A 6,000-nucleotide genomic window follows, 5' to 3' on the forward strand; every position below is an offset into this window, starting at 1 on the left:
CTCTCCCTCTGTTGTTCCAATCGGGGTAGAGAAGCCGACAGGTCCTCCCAACTGAACAGGTAGGGGCTGCATATTAGCTTCCTCTATCCGGTTCCTCTCCGTCGGCATCTGAACACCTCCTGGTGGTGGGGGGGGGGGCTGTTCCTGCGGAGGGGCTCAACGTCACCTCCTCTATGCTCTGACCCGTTTCCACGGGTCTCGTCGAAGCAGGAGCTTGCACTTCGAGCGGTCTCATTCCGAAGGCTTCTAATGTGGCTTGACGAACAGTGGGACCCGTAGCAAGGTTCAGGGAGGCTTGAGCCTTTGCTTTCCCCTTCCTTTTCCACATTCTGACGTTTCGCCACAGCAAACCCTCGGATACAAGAAAACGCCCACATAGCTCAAATCGCCATCTTGGATCTCCACCCACTCTACACTTCTTGGCATTAAAGTTTAACTGCCAGACCCTCAACCATTCTTCTAATGTTCAGAGATCCCTTCTCATCGTTTCTACTCCCTCCAAGGTATCCACTCTATTGGCTATTTTCGTGTCATCCGCAAAAAGGCACACCTTTCCTTCCAACTCTTCAGCAATATCTCCCACAAATATATTAAACAGAATAGGCCCCAGCACTGACCCCTGAGGAACTCCACTGCTCACCTTCTTTCCTCTGAGCGGATTCCATTTACCACCACCCTCTGCCACCTGTCGGTCAACCAGTTTCTTATCCAGTTTACCACTTTCGGTCCTAAGTTCAACCCTTTCAGCTTATTCAACTATAGAGAAACGTTTCATGTTTTGGACTGGGCCAAGTCAAAGTCCCAATCTGAACCCTACTGAAATGCTGTGGCAAGACCTGAAGTTGTGTGTGTGTGTCACAGACAATGTGGCAAATCTGATGACACTAAACATAAATGATCAACAATATAACAATATGAAATTGAGAACTACTCAATCACAACCCCCAGTTTAGAAATGAAATAAAAAATACTGCACAACACTGTTCTCCTAAAAAAAAAAGTGTTCAAATTAGTTGTTAAAAAAAAGTAGTTGAAACAAAATCATAAAACAAATTGGCACTGACATATATAATGCAAGTTTTAAAGCCTTGCAGGTCCCCAGTTGTTGGCATTTGAAACACTCAATTTCCTGCAAAAAATATTAAAATGCCAAATTATCAATACTACTCCCATAATACACTCTCAATTGAATCTAAATTCCATCCGACATCCTGATTTGCTTTAAAGTTCGTAGAAATGCTCACAGAGCTGTATAGCACTATACACTTAAGTACTTCCGCTGCTGCCAGGCCTCATTGGGTAAAATGGCTGAAGAACAAGATCAAGAGGCAGTACAGCAACACTGCTAGAGGTAAGTTCAGTGTTGACCATGCTCACTTACCAGCCTCAATAAAGTTTCTATGGAGGTATTTTACTAAAGCTTAGCTCGAGTTATCTACAGCAGGGCCCATAGGAAGAGTGGCATCCGAAAAAATTTGCTCTGAATTTAGACCACCACCTAGGGGTCAATTTACTAAGCGGTGGCAAAAGGTGTTTTGACACGTGCTGAGGCCCCGTTTTACCACAACGGGTAAAAGGCTGTTGTTTTTTTTTTTTTTAAGAAATGGCCATGCGGCAAATGAAGCACTTCCCATGCAGCCATTGGGGGGGGGGGGGGGGGGGGGGGGGGACTTACCACCACCCACTGAGGTGGCGGTAAGGGCTCCTGTGCTAACCCAGAATAACCGATTACCGGGTAAACACCAGTACTACAAACATAAAAATATTTTTCTAGTGCTGGAAACGACACATGCTGGAGCTGGGAACTACCACCGAGCTGCTGCTGTAACCTGGTTTAGCGAGCGGTAAGCCTGCATTGGACTTACCGCGCTTTGTAAAAGACCCCTATAATAAATTATAAAACTGAAGCATCCAAATTTTATAGCTAAGTGTATTATGATATGGTTGTTAGTTTATATTTTTATCTGAATATTAAAAAAATGTATTTTTTCTAAATTTTTGATATAAAATTATCTGTCATTTGATCAACATTATTTGCAAAGTAATTCCCAAATCTATGGCTGCATTTCAGATTATTAAAGTTATATGTGCACAGTAACACAGATTTAGGCTCCTTATAACCCTATATAAATGTAGCTCTAAATGTAAAATTTGTTTGCCAAAAATATTCTGAGTTTGTCTTCACTTCAATAACTTTTTAGGTCAACACTATGAAAAACTACATATTAACTACCAATACAACAGCAGTCATTGTTTCAGAAACAAATACAATAACTAGAAATCTCACCTCAATATAATGTAGCATGAGCATAAACAAACATGCTGTATGTACGCCAACTCTAGGAATTTTTCCTTAAAAAAAAATTGTACATATGCTGTTAGCACACTATCATATTTCATCAGCATGAACAAGTTAGGTCATCATAAAGTAGGTGAACATTTTATTGGCTTATGAAAACCTAAACCACTAACTATTTTCTAAGTTTTTAAATATAAATATTATTGCTAAATTGAAGGATAAACTAAGTTAATATATGACATATTATATGCATCTGTAGTGGTGCTTAAACCAAATATTTCGAGTGACATTTCCAACAATACCCTGCACTGTTGTTCCACCCATTAACTACTTCCAATGGACATAAATCGGGCCCAAAATATAAAAGCTCATCATGAAAGCTATTATTTACAAGATATAATATATACAAGTTTGTACAACTACCTCAATAGGTTAGTGTTTCTTACCTTTTCCCTACCAAAATGCAACTATTCTATAGCTGTATTCGTAACAACACATTTAATTCAAAATGTTGTTTGCAAATAGAAATCTATTTCCTACTTTCACCTATGCGGACGAATACACAAACCATTGACTATAGCGGCTTAAATTACAATAACCTTTTCGGATTAAAATCGTAAAATGTATTAGAATATACGTTTTAAGCATGGAACGTCCACTCGACAGCTTCCACAAACTTTAAAAACTTTGTCCAACTAGTTTACACGGCACTATTTTAGGGCTGTTTGAACGACGTCCCCCGCCCACGTACTGTACCCAAAGTCAACGAAAGTTTCATTTTCTTTTCACAGAATATGGCAAACCCGTTCCGCGCAAGTTTCCCTCGGCCAGGACAAAAGGCATCTCCTCCAGAATCCGATCGTTTGTTTGCATCCCCTAACACCGCTCGCCTAAGAATTACCTTGTTTTTCTCAATTGCTTAGCGAGTCACTGTTGGCGGCCATGACAGTTACATCCGGGAATTGTTGCTCCTTTCGCAATTCCTCTAATGGACTGCTCACGGAGACGCACTCCGCGGATGAATCTTTACTTTACCTGGAAGTAGGCTGCTAGTGCTGGCCTCGTGGTGAGGAGGAGGAGGAGGAAGGGCAGGGGAAATGGATTGGGGGGAGGGGGCGTGAAGGCGCTGCAACAAGAAAGCTGCTGAAATTGCGTCGTTTATTCGTGTGAGCAAAATTATTTGTTTTGCTCCAAAGAATGCACCCTAAGCAAGCTCATTGCTTCCATAGCGTGCAGAATGTTTAGAAATATTTAATAGTGACAATCAATTCATGGTTTCCTCTGTATAGAAATCTCATTTTAAGCATATTTGTTTGCATTTAGATTGAGATTCCTCATTGAAGGTGCTTTGTGCAATGCCTGTAATCGTAGCTGACCGTTTTATGCCAAAATCTGATGTTCACATTGTAACTAAAGCAATCATTTTATTTATTTATTTATTTATTTTGATTTATTTACCACCTTTTTGAAGGAATTCACTCAAGGCGGTATACTGTAAGAATAGATCAAACATGAGCAATAGGCAATTACAGCAGTAAAAATAGTCAAGTAACAATACAAAATATGGCATGGTATACTACTTGCAACGACTACATAATACGTAATAGAACATTATAATTGGTAGTGAAGGGTAAGGCAAAGTTGTAACATATAGATGAGTAAGAAAGATGGAAGAATTCGAAAGAAGGTGACTGATTTGAAGAAAGTTGCACATGAGGTCAGAGAGATGGTTAAATATCATCTCAGCTAGGGTAGGAGTGGATAAATATGTCCCACTGCAGTATGTGCATCCCGAGTCAATCCTTGTGTGTGTAAGTGAGACTAACAAATTAGTTACTTCTTCCATTAAAGGCCTGGTTGAAGAGCCAAGCTTTCACCTGCTTCCTGAAGTACAGATAGTCTTGTGTTAAGCCGAGCCTTTCAGGTAATGCATTCATGGGTGGCAGAAATAGTCTTAAGGGTAAGTAAGGTAATGCATTCGATATGCCGCCTTTCTGTGAGACAACTAAAGCAGTTTACATACATTTATTAGCAATTAAATTTGCTTATTGAAAACAGTTAATGTACAGAACATGGTGTTTCCTATGTTCAAGTAAAGAATTGTGATTCCATGCTAATGCACTTGGATATGTAAAAAAATATGAATTAACAACCCTGTAAGGGATACCTTTTTATTAGACAGTTACATTATGTTGGTCCAATAAAAGGGATCACATACAACTTGATTGTCGATTGGTGTAGTATACCTTGTAAATTGATTTAGAAAATAATTTATTCTCCAGAGTTTTGTATCTATATCAATACTTCTTTAATGGAGGTATGCATGGGGCGACTATATTAAAAGTTTGCTTTAGTAAAAAGATTGCTCCAGATTTATGGATAGAAATAGCCAAATATTTTCAATATGAAAAATGGCAGAACAAAACCAATGCAATTTTTGCATTGCAGCAAAACTAGGATAAATATGCCTTGTCTTTTACTATTGGTGTAGAAGTTGACAGAAAATCTAAGAATTAACATTATAAGGCCCATTTTAGATTGATCGTAGAAATCAGAATTAAGGTTGGGACATGTACATTTGCAGTAGTAATTCTAGAAAAGGGTCTGCAGACTTAGAACCTTTGTAAAATACATGCAGGAGTGCTGTGGTATGTGCCGTGGGAGCAGCTTTTTTACAAAGATGCATGTATGTTGAACTATTGAACTGAGGAAACACAGCAATATACACTTTAGTGCTGATATACACCTATGTAAGTTTGTATTTTGCAACTTAACACCTGTAAGTGACAGCACTTACACATGTATATGTCTGGCATTTTACAAACTTACATGTATACATGCTGCTTATTAACAACAAAAGCTACAGTCCTTATTTATTTGCCATATGAAGAGAGAGGTAGCCAACGGGGAATTATGGGAAAGAACTCCCTTAATCCCTTCTGTAAAGGCCTTGCCAGATGAGCATTTAAGAGAAACCTATTTGGAAAAGGGAACAGCTGTAACATTCAATGTTAAAATAATGGAATGTGCATTCCCTTTAAAATAAGGAATACATTATGTAGATTTTTGACCTGCCTAAACTACCCCCTTGAGGATTTACACCTGTAAATACCAGCTTTCTGAAATGTGTTTGCGATATATACATATACACATATAAATGCTGGTGTTTTGAACCGTGAATAGGGCTTCTGAAATAAGGACCTAATATGTGCTCTCTGCTAAAGAAACATCTCATTGCATTTATATAACAATTTCATCCAGGCAGGATCATAATCAAATACAGTAGTCTGGGCCTCAAATCATTTTCCCAGCCACAGAATGATGTGAAGGTACAGCCTAGAAATAGTCAGTTGCCATTTACTGTATTATATATTCACCCAGTCTTACAATAAGTAGTGAACTGCATACAGACTGTTATGCACAACAGATTATGAAAGTAGGTGAAAAGATTATTGCAGGGAAACTAGCCATGTGGATAGTCTAGAAGTGTACTTTTAAAAAAATGGGGGGGGGGGGGGGAGATAGTTAATGGGAGAGCTCCTGAATGCCTGGCATGAGGTTGTTCCACACAAAGAGGATGAGGAGAAAAAGACAAAAGAGGCCAAGTAGAAGTTTGGTGAGAGGGCGTTCATAGAAATGTACAAAGCACGAAGCCAATACAGGAAAAAAGGTATTGAAGTTAGAGAAGAGAAGGGAGTGAG

At 39.0% G+C, this 6,000-nt stretch overlaps 1 protein-coding gene across 1 annotated transcript in view; it reads right to left on the reverse strand.

The window, feature by feature from the left end:
- Window positions 1-3,281, reverse strand: part of ZNF518A (zinc finger protein 518A) — a 32,722-nt gene extending 29,441 nt beyond the window's left edge. The window contains 2 exon segments of the mRNA XM_030202998.1: window positions 2,288-2,352; window positions 3,201-3,281. The gene's annotated coding sequence lies outside the window, so the exon portion shown is untranslated.
- Between the last annotated feature and the right edge of the window lie 2,719 nt (window positions 3,282-6,000).

Source organism: Microcaecilia unicolor, chromosome 5 (assembly GCF_901765095.1).
Source record: "Microcaecilia unicolor chromosome 5, aMicUni1.1, whole genome shotgun sequence".
In the NCBI taxonomy this organism is placed as follows: domain Eukaryota; kingdom Metazoa; phylum Chordata; class Amphibia; order Gymnophiona; family Siphonopidae; genus Microcaecilia; species Microcaecilia unicolor.